Source organism: Hordeum vulgare, chromosome 6H, assembly GCF_904849725.1.
Source record: "Hordeum vulgare subsp. vulgare chromosome 6H, MorexV3_pseudomolecules_assembly, whole genome shotgun sequence".
Classification (NCBI taxonomy): domain Eukaryota; kingdom Viridiplantae; phylum Streptophyta; class Magnoliopsida; order Poales; family Poaceae; genus Hordeum; species Hordeum vulgare.
The window spans coordinates 445,002,820-445,023,611 of record NC_058523.1 but is presented as its reverse complement, the minus strand read 5'-3'; positions in this window follow the sequence as shown (position 1 = coordinate 445,023,611).

Below are 20,792 nucleotides of genomic sequence, written 5' to 3'. Positions count from 1 at the left end.
CCGCGCCGCCCTGGACGAACGAGTCGAGGTTCACGTGGATGATTTGGTGGCAAGGCTTGCTCCTGAAGGCTACGACGTGGAATCTTGTGATGACATGTCCCCCTCATCCGCCTTCTTGCTCTCCTAATAGGGTTATTGACGAAATTTAACATCAACTTTGATGTATCTAGTGGGTACCTTTTAACGCGTTCTCTAAAGACGAGGTGTGCACGATGCTTCACTCCTGGCCATGGCCGCTACCAGCCCGTGTTGCCGCAATGCTGATGGTCTAGCCCGCAAGCGTGGCTTTGTTCGTGGTGCCTCCTCCCTACTTGTGGGGTGGTTTGAGGACCCTTTCAGCACTCTCTGTCTGCAGGTCCCGGTCCGGCACATTCTGTCGGCGTACTAGGAACGGGGGAACCCAGACCTACGTGCCTGCGGCCCAGGGCGGGCCCACTTCGTCAGCACAAGTTTGACTGGAACGGCACTGCCGCGGACAAGGACCTTGCGAGGAGTCAAGCCTCACAAGGAAGGGCGACATCTAGACCCGCAGAGGTCCTCCTCATGACCCCTTCAAAGCGACCGATATTTCAAGGCAAGGTCGGGCCTCACGAGTCAAGGATGACGCCATGGAAGGACACACAAGCAACAGATGACAAGACGGGGCAGTTTTCTGTTTGACACGCATACCAGGGCTCCAAAGGCATCTTCTAAAGGTTTCCTGTCAGCGTCCTAGGAATGGGGGTACCCAGACTTGCCTGTCTGCAGCCCATGGATGGCCCACTTCATAGATCAACCTACAGCAGGCTCGACAAGGCCCTCATGAGGTGCCAAGCCTCACGAGCAGGGATGGAATCAAGACCCGCAGGGGCCTCCTCAGGACCTCTCCGGAGCGGCAGGCCTTCCGAGGCAAGGCCCAGCCTTAGGAGTCAAGGATGACACAGAAGCTGGATAGACGAACCAAAGATGGCAGAGCCGTGCAGTTCCCCTTTTGGTGCAATGAGGGCAGGAGCGTACATGGGTCCAAAAGGCATCTCCCAAAGGTTTCCCTTCTGGTGCAACGAAGCCGCCACCACCCATCAGTAGGGCAGACCCATGGGCCCTTCTCTGCCACGCGGATAGTTACTTTGCAGGCGAAGACCACTTTTGACAGGGGAGGTATGTTCCCTTGTCTCCCACCAAACCTGGCCGTTGTGGGATCCCTTCCCGCCTACGATAAGGGAGGAGGACCCTGACCTCCACTATAAATAGAGAGGGTAGGATACCCGAGACGGGGGACATGGGATCATCATAACCCTAGAGCAACACACCAAGCCACTTGGCCTCCGGAGGCTCAAGAGCACTGTACTATCTCGTTCATTAATCTCCGTGAGAGGCAATCCACCAAAACCAGGAGTATGGTTTTACGCTGCGCAGCGGCCCGAACCTGGGTAAACTACTGTGTTCCGAGTTCTCCTCACCATTGCATGAGTTCTTTGCCTTGCCCAACATGTAGTGAGTCCCGAAAACCGAATATGTTGAGTGGCCTCTCAGCGCCCCATAGTTCGAATCCCTAGGGTTTTGTGGAGCCCAAAATCCGTCATTTGGCGCGCAAGGTAGGGGGCGCGTTTTGGGGCCTCCATGCCAATAGCAAGAACCAGATCTCGGCTCTGCAGCACCATGGCAAGTTCAACCATCGACAACCGCCGGTCCGCGGCGGCGGACGGTGTCCGAGCTGGCAGGGCCACCCCTACGGTCGTCTCCATTCTCGGTGGATCGTAGGCGCCACGCTCCAGCCGCCACGTCAAGCGTTTACTGCACCGCAGGGGGACGGCCTGCCTAAGGCCCGAGCCCCCAGAACACCGTGTGTGGCCAGAGGTCGGCATCACCTTCGTCCCCGACGACCATCCTATGGCTATGACGGCTGCCGGGGCGCTTCCCATGCTGTGCACGCTGACCATCTCCTGCGTGGCTGTCTCCAAGACCCTCATCAATGGTGGCGTGGGCCTCAACGTCATCTTAGTGGAAGCCTTCGACACGTTGCAGTTGCCCCGAGAGCAGCTCGCGCCCTCGAAGCCCTTTTCTAGGGTCATGCTGGGATTCGTCGTCCCTGTCGGACGGATCGGTCTCCCTGTTACGTTCGACACCCGCTCCAACTTCTGCACCGAGCGGATCGACTTTGACGTCGCTCACATCCACCTTCTATACAATGCTATACTTGGCTACCCCGCCCTCGCGCAGTTCATGGCAGCGACGCACCCGGGCTACAACGTCGTAAAGATTCTAGGGAGCGGCGGTTTGCTTACCATCATGGGGGACATCAAGGACACCTCACGGGTGCTCGAGTTATCACGAAAGGCCGCGGCCGCGGCGCGTACCGACTCCAGGGGCGAGGCGCGTGTCGTGGGGGACCCAGGAGATACCCTCGACATCACGCCCGTGAAGAAGAAGCCGTTATTTTTACAGGACCGGGCAGAGACGAAGCTGGTGCCGATGGACGAAGGGAGCCTGACCCCCACCTTCTCCATCGGCGCGAATCTCGCCCAAGACCAAGAGAAAGCATTGGTGGTTTTCCTCAGGGCCAATAAGAGCGTGTTTGCCTGGAGTGCCTCCGACCTTGTGGGGGTCCCCAGGGACATCATCGAGGAGCACCTCATGGTATGCCCAAACGAGCGTCCGGTGAAGCAGAAGGCAAGGAGGCAGGCTCCGGAGAAGCAAGCCTTCATAGCACAAGAGGTGCGTAAGCTGAAGGAGGCAAGGGTCACAAGTGAGGTGCCCTACCGGAGTGGGTGGAAAACCCGGTGGTTGTCCCGAAGAAGTGTGCGAAGGAGCGCATGTGCGTCGACTTCACGAACCTCAACAAAGCCTGCCCTCAAGACCCGTTCCCGCTACCGTGCATCGACCAGATCGTGGACTCCACCACAGAGTGCGACCTTCTATGCTTCTTGGACCCCTTCTCGGGCTACCACCAGATCAAGATTTCGGTGGAGGAAGTTGAGATGACGGCCTTCCTCTCTCCGTGTAGGGTGTACTGCTACGAGTGTATGCCTTTCGGGCTGTGGAATACCAGGGCGACCTTCCAGCGGTTGATGAACATTTCCTAGGGGCCGCAGCTCGCGAAGAATGAGTGAGCCTACGTCGACGACATCGTGGTCAAGTCAAGGAAAGCCAAAACCTGGTGGAGGATCTGGAAGAGACCTTCGCCAGCTTCCAGGAGGTGAACCTGAAGCTCCATCCCGAGAAGTGTGTCTTCGGAGTCCCATCAGGTAAGCTACTTGGTTTCCTGGTGTTGCACCGGACGATTGAAGCTAACCTAGTAAATGTAAATGCCATAACCAATATAAGAGCCCACAATCCTCAAGGAAATGCAAAAGCTGGCAGGGTGTGTCACCTCCTTGGCTCGTTTCATCTCCAAGCTTGGTGAGCCGACACTGCCCTTCTTCAAGATCATGAAAAGGAAGGGCCCTTCAAGTGGACCCCAGGGGATGACACTGCCTTCGAAGAGCTCAAGCGTTACCTCACGAGCCCGCCGGTCATGGTGGCGCCTCTCCCTCGGGAGCCCCTGCTTCTGTACCTTGCTGCCACCGCACACTCCGCCAGCGCCGCTTTGGTGGCAGTAAGGGAGGAGCGAGATGGAAAGGGACCTACTTTGGGAAGCCACAGCGGGCCCTCGCCCGATGCTCCAGAGGGCTCATGCGACCCGCAAGCTCCAACTTCCCTGCGAGTGGAGGGACCCAAGGTCCAGACTGGTGAATCAGGATTTGAAGAGCCTTGTCCTCCTGAGGCCCTGGCCTTCCCTCCGGATGATGAAGCGTCCCAACCTCCTGAAGCCACCAAGGATCGCGACGCCCTGGCCGATCACGTCCTCGTCAAGCACCCTGATAACCCACAAGTATAGGGGATCAATTGTAGCCTTTCTCGATAAGTAAGAGTGTCGAACCCAACGAGCAGCTAAAGGCTGGACAAATATTCCATCAAGTTCTATCAACCACCTATACAACTCTACACACACTTTACGTTTGCTTTACCTAGAACAAGTTTGAAACTAGAAGTACTTTGTAGGAGTGATAGGATAGGCTTGCAAGAAAGTAAAGAACACGTAAATAAAACTAGGGGCTGGTTAGATAAAGAAACAACTACGAGTGTCTAACAAGTGTGGAAAAGTGGTGGTAGGAGTTGCGGAATTGTCCCTAAGCAATTGACTACGTTACTAGATCGATAGCAAGTATCATGTGGGAGAGGCCTCTCCTACATGTCATCCCTTACTTGGAATTCTATGCACTTATGATTGGAACTATTAGCAAGCATCCACAACTACTAACGTTCATTAAGGTAAAACCAAACCATAGCAATAAGATATATTGGTCCCCCTTCAATCCCATATGCCTCAATTTCTATGCTAGGTTTGAAGCTTCTATCACTCTAGCCTGCCAATACATAGTCCTATCAACATACAACTAAGCCTATGGTGTGATCCACGCGCGCGATCATATGATGGGCACCAAAGGACAACAACATAACCACAAGCAAATTAAACCAAAAATAGCAATTCATCAACCACCGATAGGACAACGATAATCTACTCAGACATCGTAGGATAGCAACACATCATTTGATAATAATATGTAGCATAAAGCACCATGGTAAAGTAGAGGGTACAGCGGGTTGTGGGAGAGTGGACCGCTGAATATAGATGGGGGAAGGTGATGGAGATGTTGGTGAAGATGACAGAGGTGTTGGTGTAGATCGCCGTCAGACGATGATGTCCCGGGCGGCGTTCCGTCACCGCCGGGAGAGAGGGGGAGAGATCCCCCCTCCTTCTTCTTCTTCCTTGACCTCCTCCCTAGATGGGAGAAGGGTTTCCCCTCTGGTCCATGGTCTCCATGGCGGCGGAGGGGCGAGAGCCCCTCCGAGATTGGATCTCTCTCTGTGTGTCCTTCTGTTTCTGCGCTCCCAGATTCTGCGTTTCACCGTTTCTTAAATTCCCGGAGATCCGTAACTTCGATTGGGCTGAAATATTGACACAATTTTCTTCCAGATATTATCTTTCTTGCGGCGAAAGAAGGGCTCCAACTACCATAAGGAGTGGTCACAAGACTGCCTGCCGCGGGCCCACTCCCTGGCCGCGGCGACAGGGCTTGTGGGCACTCCGTGCATCGCCTCGCGTAGATTCTTCTTTCCAAAAATCATAAATATTCCTAAAAAATCCCCATAATTTTTTATTACGCTTGGAACTCGCTTGGTATGGATATCCTGCGAAACAAAAAAAATGCAACAAACAGGAACTGGCACTTGGCACTGGATCAATATGTTAGTCCCAAAAATAGTATAAGAAGTTGCCAAAATTATATGAAAGTTGTAGAATATTGGCATGAAACAATCAAAAATTATAGATATGACGGAGACGTATCACACCGAGTACTTCGTGAGCACGATACTACGGGACGCCCGCTCGCGCTACCCCATGCAGAAGAAACCCATTCTGGCGCTCCTCGTCGCCTCATGCAAGCTGCGTCACTACTTCCAAGGACACCCGATCAAGGTCATCTCCGCTTACCCAAGATCTTGGGCAACCCAAAGGCGGCAGGAAGAGTTGCTCAGTGGAACATCGAGCTTCAGGCCTTCAACATCGAATTCAGCACGACCATGGTCATCAAAGGAGTCGCCTTGGATGACTTCATGGCGGAATTGACGGATGCGCCTGACCGGGGGCTGGAAGGGAACCAATCCCTTGCCGCCGGAGTAGATATGCTACGCATAGCTGGCCCATTCGCGGATCAATGGCAAGGCAGAGCGCGCCAACGCGGAGGTCCTGCGTTGTCTCAAAGTGAGGAGTTTCAAGAAGAAGCTCGAGGCTTGCGGCCGAGGTTGGGTCGATCAGCTCCCGTCGGTACTGTAGTCCTTCTACACCACTGCAACCAAGCCCACCAGCGAGACCCTGTTCTTCCTAGTCTACAGAGAAGATGCGGTTCTTCCCCACGAAATCAAGCACCGCTCCCCGCGGGTCCTGGCGTTCGATGAGGAACGTCAGGAGGCTACGCGGGGGACGGACCTCGTACTCGGAGATGAGGTGCGCTGTCGGGCCTCTCTCTAAGCCGCGAGGTACCAGCAGGCCTTGTGGCGCTACCACTGCCGCAACATTTGCTCCAGGACCCTCGAAGTCGGCGACCTCGTCCTGAGGCGGGTTTAATCCAGGGAAGGTTTGCATAAGATTTCGCCCATGTGGGAAGGCCATTTTAAGGTCGTCCACGTCTCGAGGCCTGGCTCCGTCCGTATTTAGACTCAAGATGGAGTCCACATCCAGAATCCGTGGAACTTCTAGCACCTCCGCAAGTTCTACCCATGACGACCCTACACCGCCCCTGAAGTGCTTCCCCTCCGCCTCTGCATCGACCCTGGATCATCCTTCAATTCTTCCAGAACCTAATTCGTCCCGTGACACTCTCACGTAATAACAAGCCGAGGCTATATACGCCTAGGGCCCCCCAACGACACGGAAGGGGCACATCCCACGCCTAGTGGGGAAGATGAAGGAAATCAACACAGTCCACCAATGGCTTCCGGAATGAGGCGCCTAATGCCTCGGGGGTAGGGACACTCGCGAGGCCAAAGCATCCTCGCGACCTCCTAGGTACACCCCCACCGTGACACTCTCACATAATAACGAGCCGAGGCTGTATACGCCCAGGGACCCCTGCTACCTCTTGAGCTTGCGTTGGTTTTTCCCTTGAAGAGGAAAGGGTGATGCAGCACAGTAGGAGTAAGTATTTCCCTCAGTTTGAGAACCAAGGTATCAATCGAGTAGGAGTATCAAGACAAGTCACCAATGTACCTGTGCAAAAACAAACAAACTTGCACCCAACATTATAAAGGGGTTGTCAATCCCTTCATGATTAATTGCAAGGTGAGATGCGAAGGTGGGAAGTGCAACAAAGTAAAAGTGTAGAGCTCAATATATGATGTCAAGTAGACCCCGGGGCCATATTGTTCACTAGAGGCTTCTCTCATGATAGCAAGTATTGTAGTGGGTGAACGAATTACTGTCGAGCAATTCATAGAACCGCGCAAAGTCATGATGATATCTAAGGAAATGATCATACATATAGGCATCACGTCCGAGACAAGTAGACCGATACTGTCTGCATCTACTACTATTACTCCACACATCAACCGCTATCCAGCATGCATCTAGTGTATTAAGTTCATAACAAACGAAGTAACGCCTTACGCAAGATGACATGATGTAGAGGGATAAATTCATGCAATAGATATAAACCCCATCTTTTTACCCTTGATGGCAACAACATGATGCGTGCCTCACTACCCCTTCTGTCACTGGGTGTTGACACCGCACGGTATGAACCCAAAACCAAGCACTTCTCCCAGTGCAAGAATTATAGATCAAGTATGACACTAGAAGTACTTTGTAGGAGTGATAGGATAGGCTTGCAAGAAAGTAAAGAACACGTAAATAAAACAAGGAGCTGGTTAGATAAAGAAACAACTACGAGTGTCTAACGAGTGTGGAAAAGTGGTGGTAGGAGTTGCGGAATTGTCCCTAAGCAATTGACTACGTTACTAGATCGATAGCAAGTATCACGTGGGAGAGGCCTCTGCTAGCATGTCATCCCTTACTTGGAATTCTATGCACTTATGATTGGAACTATTAGCAAGCGTCCGCAACTACTAAGGTTCATTAAGGTAAAACCCAAGCATAGCAATAAGATATATTGGTCCCCCTTCAATCCCATATGCCTCAATTTCTTTGCTAGGTTTGAAGCTTCTGTCACTCTAGCCTACCAATACATAGTCCTATCAACATAAAACTAACCCTATGGTGTGATGCACGTGCGTAATCATATGATGCGCACCAAAGGAAAACAACATAGCCACAAGCAAATTAAACCAACCATAGCAATTCATCAACCACCGATAGGACAACGATAATCTACTCAGACATCATAGGATAGCAACACATCATTTGATAATAATATGTAGCATAAAGAACCATGGTAAAGTAGAGGGTACAGCGGGTTGCGGGAGAGTGGACCGCTGAATATAGATGGGGAAGGTGATGGAGATGTTGGTGAAGATGACACAAGTGTTGGTGTAGATCGCCGTCACACGATGATGTCCCGGGCGGCATTCCGGCGCCGCTGGGAGAGACGGGGAGAGATCCCCCCTCCTTCTTCTTCTTGCTTGACCTCCTCCCTAGATGGGAGAAGGGTTTCCCCTCTGGTCCATGGTCTCCATGGCGGCGGAGGGGTGAGAGCCCCTCCGAGATTGGATCTCTCTCTCTGTGTCCTTCTGTTTCTATGCTCCCAGATTGTGTGTTTCACCATTTCTTAAATTATCGGAGATCCGTAACTTCGATTGGGCTGAAATATTAACACGATTTTCTTCCAGATATTATCTTTCTTGCGGCGAAAGAAGGGCTCCAACCGCCTTAAGGAGTGGCAACAAGACTGCCTGCTGCGGGCCCACTCCCTGGCCGCGGCGACAGGGCTTGTGGGCACTCCGTGCATCGCCTCACGTTGATTATTCTTTCCAAAAATCATAAATATTCGAAAAAAATCCCCGTAAGTTTTTATTACGTTTGGAATTCGTTTGGTATGGATATTCTGCGAAACAAAAAACATGCAACAAACAGGAACTGGCACTTGGCACTAGATCAATATGTTAGTCCCAAAAATAGTATAAAAAGTTGCCAAAAGTATATGAAAGTTGTAGAATATTGGCATGAAACTATAAAAAATTATAGATACGACGGAGACGTATCACACCCAGTGTACTTCGTGAGCACGGTACTACGGGACGCCCGCTCGCGCTACCCCATGCAGAAGAAACCCATTCTGGCGCTCCTCGTCGCCTCATGCAAGCTGCGTCACTACTTCGAGGGACACCCGATCAAGGTCATCTCCGCTTACCCCTGGGAAAACATCGTGGGCAACCCAAAGGCGGCATGAAGAGTTGCTGAGTGGAACATAGAGCTTCAGGACTTCAACATCGAATTCAGCACAATCATGGTCATCAAAGGAGCCGACTTGGATGACTTCGTGGCGGAATGGATGGATGCGCGTGACCGGGGGTTGGAAGGGAACCAATCCCTTGCCGCCGGAGCAGATATGCTACGCATAGGTGGCCCATTCGCGGATCAATGGCCAGGTAGAGCGCGCCAACGGGGAGGTCCTGCATGGTCTCAAAGTGAGGAGTTTCAAGAAGAAGCTCGAGGCTTGCGGCCGAGGTTTGGTCGATGAGCTCCCGTCGGTACTGTAGTCCTTCTACACCACTGCAACCAAGCCCACCAGCGAGACCCTGTTCTTCCTTGTCTACAGAGAAGATGCGGTTCTTCCCCACGAAATCAAGGACCGCTCCCCGCGGGTCCTGGCGTTCGATGAGGAACGTCAGGAGGCTGCGCGGGGGACGGACCTCGTACTCGGAGATGAGGTGCGCTGTCGGGCCTCTCTCTGAGCCGCGAGGTACCAGCAGGCCTTGTGGCGCTACCACTGCCGCAACATTTGCTCTAGGACCCTCGAAGTCGGCGACCTCGTCTTGAGGCGGGTTTAATCCAGGGAAGGTTTGCATAAGCTTTCGCCCATGTGGGAAGGCCCTTTTAATGTCGTCCACGTCTCGAGGCCTGACTCCGTCCGTCTTTAGAATCAAGATGGAGTCCACATCCAGAATGCCTGGAACTTCTAGCACCTCCGCAAGTTTACCGATGACGACCCTGCACCGCCCCTGTAGTGCCTCCGCTCCGCCTGTGCATCGACCCTGCATCATCCTTTAATTCTTCCGGAACCTAATTCATCCTGTGACATTCTCACGTAATAACAAGCCGAGGCTGTATACGCCTAGGGCCCCCTGACGACATGGAAGGGGCACATCCCACTCCTAGTGGGGAAGATGAAGGATATCAACACAGTCCACCAATGGCTTCCGGAATGAGGCGCCTAATGCCTCGGTGGTAGGGACACTCGCGAGGCCAAAGCGTCCTCGCGACCTCCTAGGTACACCCCCACCGTGACACTCTCACGTAATAACGAGCCGAGGCTATATACGCCCAGGAACCCCTGCTACCTCTTGAGCTTGCGTTGGTTTTTCCCTTGAAGAGGAAAGGGTGATGCAACACAGTAGGAGTAAGTATTTCCCTCAATTTGAGAACCAAGGTATCAATCCAGTAGGAGTATCAAGACAAGTCACCAATGTACCTGTGCAAAAACAAACAAACTTGCACCCAACGCTATAAAGGGGTTGTCAATCCCTTCATGATTAATTGCAAGGTGAGATGTGAAGGTGGGAAGTGCAACAAAGTAAAAGTGTAGAGCTCAATATATGATGTCAAGTAGACCCCGGGGCCATATTGTTCACTAGAGGCTTCTCTCATGATAGCAAGTATTGCAGTGGGTGAACGAATTACTGTCGAGCAATTCATAGAACCGCGCAAAGTCATGATGATATCTAAGGAAATGATCATACATATAGGCATCACGTCCGAGACAAGTAGACCGATACTGTCTTCATCTAGTACTATTACTCCACACATCAACCGCTATCCAGCATGCATCTAGTGTATTAAGTTCATAACAAATGAAGTAATGCCTTACGCAAGATGACATGATGTAGAGGGATAAATGCATGCAATAGATATAAACCCCATCATTTTACCCTTGATGGCAACAACATGATGCGTGCCTCACTACCCCTTCTGTCACTGGGTGTTGACACCGCACGGTATGAACCCAAAACCAAGCACTTCTCCCATTGCAAGAATTATAGATCAAGTATGACACTAGAAGTACTTTGTAGGAGTGATTGGATAGGCTTGCAAGAAAGTAAAGAACACGTAACTAAAACAAGGAGCTGGTCAGATAAAGAAACAACTACGAGTGTCTAACGAGTGTGGAAAAGTGGTGGTAGGAGTTGCGGAATTGGCCCTAAGCAATTGACTACGTTACTAGATCGATAGCAAGTATCATGTGGGAGAGGCCTCTGCTAGCATGTCATCCCTTACTTGGAATTCTATGCACTTATGATTGGAACTATTAGCAAGCGTTCGCAACTACTAACGTTCATTAAGGTAAAACCCAACCATAGCTATAAGATATATTGGTCCCCCTTCAATCCCATATGCATCAATTTCTATGCTAGGTTTGAAGCTTCTGTCACTCTAGCCTGCCAATACATAGTCCTATCAATATACAACTAACCCTATGATGTGATGCACGCGCGTGATCATATGATGGGTGCGAAAGAACAGCAACATAACCACAAGCAAATGAAACCAACCATAGCAATTCATCAATCACCGATAGGACAACGATAATCTACTCAGACATCATAGGATAGCAACACATCATTGGATAATAATATGTAGCATAAAGCACCATGTTACAGTAGAGGGTACAGCGGGTTGCGGGAGAGTGGACCGCTGAATATAGATGAGGGAAGGTGATGGAGTTGTTCGTGAACATGACGGAGGTGTTGGTGTAGATCGCCGTCACACGATGATGTCCCGAGCGGCGTTCCGGCGCCGTCGGGAGAGAGGGGGAGAGAGCGCCGCTCCTTCTAATTCTTCCTTGACCTTCTCCCTAGATGGGAGAAGGGTTTCCCCTCTGGTCCATAGTGTCCATGGTGGCGCAGGGGCGAGAGCCCCTCCGAGATTGGATCTCTCTCTATGTCCTTGTGTTTCTACCCTCCCAGATTCTCTGTTTCACCGTTTCTTAAATTCCCGGAGATCCGTAACTCTGATTGGGCTGAAAGTTTAACACGATTTTCTTCAGGATATTATCTTTCTTGCACCGAAAGAAGGGCTCCAACCACCTTAAGGAGTGGCCACAAGCCTGCCTGCCACGGGACCACTCCCTGGCCGCGGCGACAGGGCTTGTGGGCACCCCGTGCATCGCCTCACGTTGATTCTTCTTCCCAAAAATCATAAATATTCCAAAAAAATCCCCGTAAGTTTTTATTACGTTTGGACTTCGTTTGGTATGGATATTTTGTGAAACAAAAAACATGCAAGAAACAAGAACTAGCACTGGGCACTGGGCACTGGATCAATATGTTAGTCCAAAAAATAGTATAAAAGGTTGCCAAAAGTATATGAAAGTTGTAGAATATTGGCATGAAACAATCAAAAATTATAGATACGTCGAAGATGTTTTAGCATCCCCAAGCTTAATTCCTGCTCGTCCTCGAGTAGGTAAATGATAAAAAAGATAATTTTTGATGTGGAATGCTACCTAGCATAATCTTGATCATATAATCTAATCACAACATGAATACTAAAACACGAGTGATTCGAAGCAATAGTCTATCATTTGACATAAAGACAATAATATTTCAAGCATACTAACAAAGCAATCATGTCTTCTCAAAATATCATGGCCAAAGAAAGTTATCCCTACAAAATCATATAGTCTGGCTATGCTCCATCTTCCCCACACGACGTATTTAAATCATGCAGAACCCCGGTTTTAGCCAAGCAATTGTTTTATACTTTAGTGTTCTCTTTCAACTTTCACGCAATACATGAGCCATGGACATAGCACTATAGGTGGAATAGAATATGGTGGTTGTGGAGAAGACAAAAAAGCAGGAGATAGTCTCACATCAACTAGACGTATCAACGGGCTATGGAGATGGCCATCAATAGATATCAATGTGAGTGAGTAGGGATTGCCACACAATGGATGCACTAGAGCTTATAAGTGTATGAAAGCTCACAAAAGAAACTAGTGGGAGTGCACCCAACTTGCTTGCTCACGAAGACCTAGGGCAATTTTGAGGAAGCCCATCATTGGAATATACAAGCCAAGTTATATAATGAAAATTTCCCACTAGTATATGGAAGTGACAACATAGGAGACTATCTGTCATGAAGATCATAGTGCTATTTGAAGCACAAGTGTGGAAAGAGGATAGTAGCAATTGTCCCTTCTCTATTTTCTCTCATTTTTTTGTGGGCTCTTTGGCCTCTTTTTTTATTTCTGTTTTTATTTTGGTGGGCATCTTTGGCCTCTTTTTTATAAATGGGCTTCGCTGGCCTCTTTTATTTCCTCACATGGGACAATGCTCTATTAATGATGATCATCACCTTACAACTCAATACTTAGAGGAATGATAACTCTATATGAAATTCCTTCGGTAGTGTACCGTGACAATGATCTAGCATAGCAATGACATCAAAAAATGGACAAGCCATGGAAACATCATGCTAGCTATCTTACGATCATGCAATCGCAATATGGAAGTGGTGGCACATGTCATGAGATGGAACGGTGGTACTTGAATGGTAATATATCTCGGAATGGCTATGAAAATGCCATAATAGGTAGGTATGGTGGCTGTTTTGAGGAAGGCTATATGGTCGGTGTAATGCACCCGCGAAAGTTGCGCGGTACTAGAGAGGCTAGCAATGGTGGAAGGGTGAGAGTTCGTATAATGCATGGACTCAACATTAGTCATAATGAACTCACATACTTATTGCAAAAGTCTATTAGTAATCGAAACAAGGTACTACACACATGCTCATAGAGGAAAGGTTGGTAGGAGTTAACCATCGCGCGATCCCAACCTCCACACAAAGGATGACAATCAATAAATAAATCATGCTCCGACTTCATCACATAACGGTTCACCATACGTGCATGCTACGAGAACCACAAACCTTAACACAAGTATTTCTACGAATACACAATTACTCACTAGCATAACTCTAATATCACGTATTCATGTCGCAAAACTATTGCAAGGAATCAAACATATGATATTCAGTGATCTACAAGTTTTATGTAGGATTTTATGACTAACCATGTGAATGGCCAACTCCTGTTAACTCTCTAAATAGGTATAAGTGAAGCATGAGAGTTTAATCCTTTCTACAAAAGATATGCCCCGCTCTAACAAATGTAAGTGAAGCAAAAGAGCATTCTACAAATGGCGGTTTTCTATGTGTAGGGAAACAAGCAATCCAAACTTCAAATGATATAACTGAAGCACATGAAGCATTCTATAAAGCCAACCAAGGACTATCTCATACTAGCATGGTGCATAAAACAAAAAGGAAAAATAAACACAAAAGACGCTCCAAGCATTTGCACATACCATGTGACGAATAAAAATATAGCTCCGAGTAAAATTACCGACAGATTGTAGACGAAAGAGGGGATGCCTTCCGAGGCATCCCCAAGCTTAGACGCTTGAGTGTTGCTTGAGTACTACCTTGGGGTGCCTCGGGCATCCCCAAGCTTAGGCTCATGCCTCTCCTTATTCCTTCATCCATCGTGCTCTCACCCAAAACTTGAAAACTTCAATCACACAAAACTCAAGAAAACTTCGTGAGATCCGTTAGTATAATAAAATAAATAACCACTTCAAGTACTGTTGTGAACTCATTCTAAATTCATATTAGCATTATATATACTATAATACAACTTCACCATGGTTCATACCCCCCGATACTACCCATAGATTCATCAAAATAAGAGAACAATGCATAGAAAACAGAATCTGTCAAAACAGAACAGTCTGTAGCAATCTGTATATTCCGTATACTTCTGGTATCTCAAAAAATCTGAAAAATTATGAACATCTGGAAAATTTGCATATCAATCAGAAAAAAAAGAATCAACTCAAAAGCTCTTCCAGAATAAAAATGAAAATTAATTTCGTGAGAAGAAAGTTTCTGTCTTTTCTCAGCGTGATCAAACAACTATCACCCAAACTAATCGTAAAGGCTTTGCTTGGCACATTATTTTTAAAAACACAAAGGAATTGTACAAGGGGATAATTATTTTTGTGAGAAACTTCCATGAAAAATTCTACATTGTTTCCATGAGCATGAACACAACTGTTCAAGGTCGACCCTCACTTCCGCAATGCATCACCTTTCAGTCGCTTCTCTTTTTGAAAAAGTTTTAAGTCCCCCCTATATATTTTTTGTTTTTAAACTAAATAAAAGCACTCAACAGAAATAAATGACTCTCTAAAACTTCCGGGTTGTCTCCCAGGCAGCGCTTTATTTAAAGCCATTAAGCTAGGCATAAAGTGCTCAAGTAATGGATCCACCCGGATCCCAAGGTATATCAAAGCCAATTTTAATTAGCAATGATTTGAAATTTAGTAGTGAGCACAAGGTAACATATATCAAGAAATGACGAAGTCTAACTCTCTTCCTATGCATTGGCATGTCATAAAAGAACAATTCATGCACATCAAGTAAAGGCCAATACATAGCATAAGCAGTTCCTTGCAATTTTATCGTATTGGAAACATAGAGAGGTGGAGATGTAGTTCCTCTCTCATAATAATTGCAAGTAGGAGCAGCAAGCACATGCATATTATATTCATCAAAATCATCATGTGTAACATAAGGAACTATAGCTAGCTCATCTTCATAAGCATCATTCATATTGGCATCACGGCCACAAGCATAGCAAGCATCAAGTTCATCAAAAAGGGATATTTTAAAAGAATCCAAGGGATCATAGCATTCATCCTTCGGTAAGAACGAAGGGAAATTAAATAATGTATGAGTAGAAGAGTTACTCTCATTAGAAGGTGGACATAGGTAGCTAGTCCATTCTTCCTCCTTTTGTTCTTCGCTCTCCTCGTCATCTTTTTCATCTAATGAGCTCACAATTTCAGCATTTTCTTCTTCCATAGTTTCCTGCAAAATAATAGTTTCTTCTTGGGCAGCATAGGTTTTCTCCTTAAATCGTTCAATATGGGCATTATATTCATAATTAGTATAACAATAACGAAGCATAGCCAAATTTTCAAATCGGTAAGGAGCATCATCATTATCATCACACCTTTTAAACAGAGCCTCAATTTCATAAGCACCCATAAAAGCAACAAAATCTTCTATTTGATCCACATCATAGTAATCATATATACTATTAGCATAAGAAGCCAAGATTCTATGATCATTAAATTCACAAGAAAAGGGAAGGTGTGGAGCCTTCATCCTAGAGCAACAAGTAACACCATATCTCTTGCATAGTTCGCAAGCATACCATTTCAACAAATGGATTTGATCCCATAAAAGTTTCCCTTTTTGAGTCAAGCGATAATCCCTAAAGTATTTACGTTGATCCAACGTGTATCCCATTATATAATTGAATGGGGATTTCTCAGGATTATTAAAGAACTATATAATATTTTGCACATAACGAGCCTCGAGGGTTTTAGGAGATTCCCCATCTCCATGAGTAGCAAGTACACCTAATTTTTTTGGTATTTCGTGTTCCATATCCATAACTAAAGATAGAGAACAACTTAGAATAGCAAATAAATCTACTTAGTGATAAAGCAAACAAGCACACACGAGGATATTCACCCCACACTATTGCTCCCCGGCAATGGCGCTAGAAAAAGGTCTTGATAACCCACAATTATAGGGGATCAATTGTAGCATTTCTCGATAAGTAAGAGTGTCGAACCCAACAAGGAGCTAAAGGCAGGACAAATATTCCCTCAAGTTCTATCGACCACCGATACAACTCTACGCACACTTTACGTTCGCTTTACCTAGAACAAGTATGAAACTAGAAGTACTTTGTAGGAGTGATAGGATAGGCTTGCAAGAAATTAAAGAACACATAAATAAAACTAGGGGCTGGTTAGATAAAGAAACAACTACGAGTGTCTAACGAGTCTGGAAAAGTGGTGGTAGGAGTTGCGGAATTGTCCCTAAGCAATTGACTGCGTTACTAGATCGATAGAAAGTATCATGTGGGAGTGGCCTCTGCTAGCATGTCATCGCTTAAATGGAATTCTATGCACTTATGATTGGAACTATTAGCAAGCATCTGCTACTACTAATGTTCATTAAGGTAAAACCCAACCATAGCAATAAGATATATTGGTCCCCCTTCAATCCCATATTCATCAATTTCTATGCTAGGTTTGAAGCTTCTGTCACTATAGCCTGCCAATACATAGTCCTATCAACATACAACTAACCCTATGGTGTGATCCACACGCGCGATCATATGATGGCCACCAAAGATAACAACATAACCACAAGCAAATTAAACCAACCATAGCAATTCATCAATCACCGATAGGACAACGATAATCTACTCAGACATCATAGGATAGCAACACATCATTGGATAATAATATGTAGCATAAAGCACCATGTCGAAGTAGAGGGTACAGAGGGTTGCGGGAGAGTGGACCACTGAATATAGATGGGGGAACGTGATGGAGATGTTGGTGAAGATGACGGAAGTGTTGGTGTAGATCTCCGTCACACGATGATGTCCCGGGCGGCGTTCCGGCGTCGCCGGGAGAGAGGGGGAGAAAGCCCCCCTCCTTCTTCTTCTTCCTTGACCTCCTCCCTAGATGGGAGAAGGGTTTCCCCTCTGGTCCATGGTCTGCATGGCGGCGGAGAGGCGAGAGCCCCTCCGAGATTGGATTTCTCTCTTTGTCTCCTTCTCTTTCTGCGCTCCCAGATTTTGTGTTTCACCGTTTCTTAAATTCCCGCAGATCCGTAACTCTGATTGGGCTGAAATTTTAACACGATTTTCTTCCGGATATTAGTTTTCTTGCGGAGAAAGAAGGGCTCCAACCGCCATAAGGATTGGCCACAAGCCTGCCAGCCGCAGGCCCACTCCCTCGCCGCGTCGACAGGGCTTGTGGACACTCCATGCATCGCCTCGCGTTGATTCTTCTTCCCAAAAATCATAAATATTCCAAAAAAAATCCCCGTACATTTTTATGACGTTTGGACTTCGTTTGGTATGGATATTCTATGAAACAAAAAACATGCAACAAACAGGAACTCGCACTGGGCACTGGATGAATATGTTAGTCCCAAAAATAGTATAAAAAGTTGCCAAAAGTATACGAAAGTTGTAGAATATTGGCATGAAACAATCAAAAATTATAGATACGATGGAGACGTATCACACCCAGTGTACTTCGTGAGCACGGTACTGTGGGATGCCCGCTCGTGCTACCGCATGCAGAAGAAACCCATTCTGGCGCTCCTCATCGCCTCATGCAAGCTGCGTCACTACTTCCAAGAACACCCGATCAAGGTCATCTCCGCTTACCCCTTGGAGAAGATCTTGGGCAACCCAAAGGCGACAGGAAGAGTTGCTGAGTGGAACATCGAGCTTCAGGCCTTCAACATCAAATTCAGCACGACCATGGTCATCAAAGGAGCCGTCTTGGATGACTTCGTGGCGAAATGGACGGATGTGCCTGACCAGGGGTTGGAAGGGAACCAATCCCTTGCCGCCGGAGCAGATATGCTATGCATAGGTGGCCCATCAGCGGATCAATGGGCAGGCAGAGCACGCCAACGCGGAGGTCCTGCGTGGTCTCAAAGTGAGGAGTTTCAAGAAGAAGCTCCAGCTTGCGGCCGAGGTTGGGTCGATGAGCTCCCGTCGATACTGTAGTCCATTCGCACCACTGCAACCAACCCCACCAGCGAGATCTTGTTCTTCCTTGTCTACGGAGAAGAGGCGGTTCTTCCCCACGAAATCAAGCACCGCTCCCCGCGGGTCCTGGCGTTCGATGAGGAACATCAGGAGGCTGCGCGGGGGATGGACCTCGTACTCGGAGAGGAGGTGCGTTGTCGGGCCTCTCTCTGAGCCGTGAGGTACCAGCAGGCCTTGTGGTGCTACCACTGCTGCAACATTTGCTCTAGGACCCTCGAAGTCGGTGACCTCGTCCTGAGGCGGGTTTAATCCAGGGAAGGTTTGCATAAGCTTTCGCCCATGTGGGAAGGCCCTTTTAAGGTCGTCCACTTCTCAAGGCCTGGCTCCATCCGTCTTTAGACTCAAGATGGAGTCCACATCCAGAATGCCTGGAATATCTAGCACCTCCGCAAGTTCTACCCATGACGACCCTGCACTGCCCGTGCAGTGCCTCCGCTCCGCCTCTGCATCGACCCTGCATCATCCTTCAATTCTTCCGGAACCTACTTCATCCCGGGACACTCTCATGTAATAACTAGCCGAGGTTGTATACGCCTAGGACCCCCCGACGACACGGAAGGGGCACATCCCACGCCTAGTGGGGAAGACGAAGGAAATCAACACAGTGCACCATTGGCTTCCGGAATCAGGCGCCTAATGCCTCGGGGGTAGGGACACTCGTGAGGCCAAAGCGTCCTCGCGACCTCCCAGGTACACCCCCACCGTGACACTCTCACGTAATAACGAGCCGATGCTGTATAGGCAAGCGACCCCTGCTACCTCTTGAGCTTGTGTTGGTTTTTCCCTTGAAGAGGAAAGGGTGATGCAACACAGTCGCAATAAGTACTTCCCTCAGTTTGAGAACCAAGGTATCAATCCAGTAGGAGTATCAAGACAAGTCACCAATGTACCCGCGCAAAAACAAACAAACTTGCACCCAACGCTATAAAGGGGTTGTCAATCCCTTCACGATTAATTGCAAGGTGCCATCTGAAGGTGGGAAATACAACAAAGTAAAAGTGTACAGGTGAAAATATGATGTGAAGTAGACCCTGGGGCCATAGTGTTCACTAGAGGCTTCTCTCATGATAGCAAGTATTGCGGTGGGTGAACGAATTACTATCGAGCAATTGATAGAACCGCACAAAGTCATGATGATATCTAAGGCAATGATCATACATATAGGCATCACGTTCGAGACAAGTAGACCAATACTGTCTGCATCTACTACTATTACACCACACATCAACCGCTATCCAGCATGCATCTAGTGTATTAAGTTCATAACAAACGGAGTAACGCCTTACGCAAGATGACATGATGTACAGGAATAAATTCATGCAATAGATATAAACCCCATATTTTTACCCTTGATGGCAACAACAGGATGCGTGCCTCAATACCCCTTCTGTCACTGGGTGTTGACACCGCATGATATGAACCCAAAACCAAGCACTCCTCCCATGGCAAGAATTATAGATCAAGTTGGCCAAAAGAAACCCACAACTCGAAGAGAATTACAAGGATACGAAATCATGCATATAAGAGATTAGAGGAGACTCAAATAACATTGATAGATAATCTGATCATAAATCCACAATTCATCGGATCTCGACAAACATACCGCAAAAGAATACTACATCTGATAGATCTCCATGAAGATCATGAAGATCCAAGAGAGAGAAGAAGCCATCTAGCTACTAACTATGGACCCGAAGGTCTATGGTGAACTACTCACGCATCATCGGAGAGGAAATGGTGTTGATGAACAAGCCTTCTGTGTCCGAATCCCCCCTCCGACAGGGCACCAGAACGTGCCCCAGATCGGATCTTGTGGCGGCGGAAAAGTATGTTCGTGTCTGTCTCTGGTGTTTTTATATTTTTGGAGAATTTATAGGTGGAAGAAGTAGGGCAGGGGAACCACAGGGGGCCCACAAGCCTGCTAGGCCCGCCCCCCTAGGCCGGGCCTGGGTGGCTTGTGACCTCCTCCGAGGTCCCCTGCCTTGGTTCTCAAGTCTCCTGCGTATCTTCTGTTATGGAAAAAATCATTCCGCTGGTTTTATTCCGTTTGGACTCCGTTTAATATTCTCCTCTAAAAAGGTCAAAAACACGGAAAACAGGAACTGGCACTTGGCACTGAGTTAATAGGTTAGTCCCAAAAAAGATATAAAATAGCATATTCATGCATACAAAACATCCAAAGTTGACATGATAATAGCATGGAACCATAAAAAATTATAGATACGTTGGAGACGTATCAAGCATCCCCAAGTTTAACTCCTACTCGTCCTCGAGTAGGGAAGTGATAAAGACTGAATTTTTGATATGGAATGCTACCTAACATATTTGTCCTTTGTAACTTCTTTCTTGTGGCATGAATGTTCAGAACAATAGTTTACTATT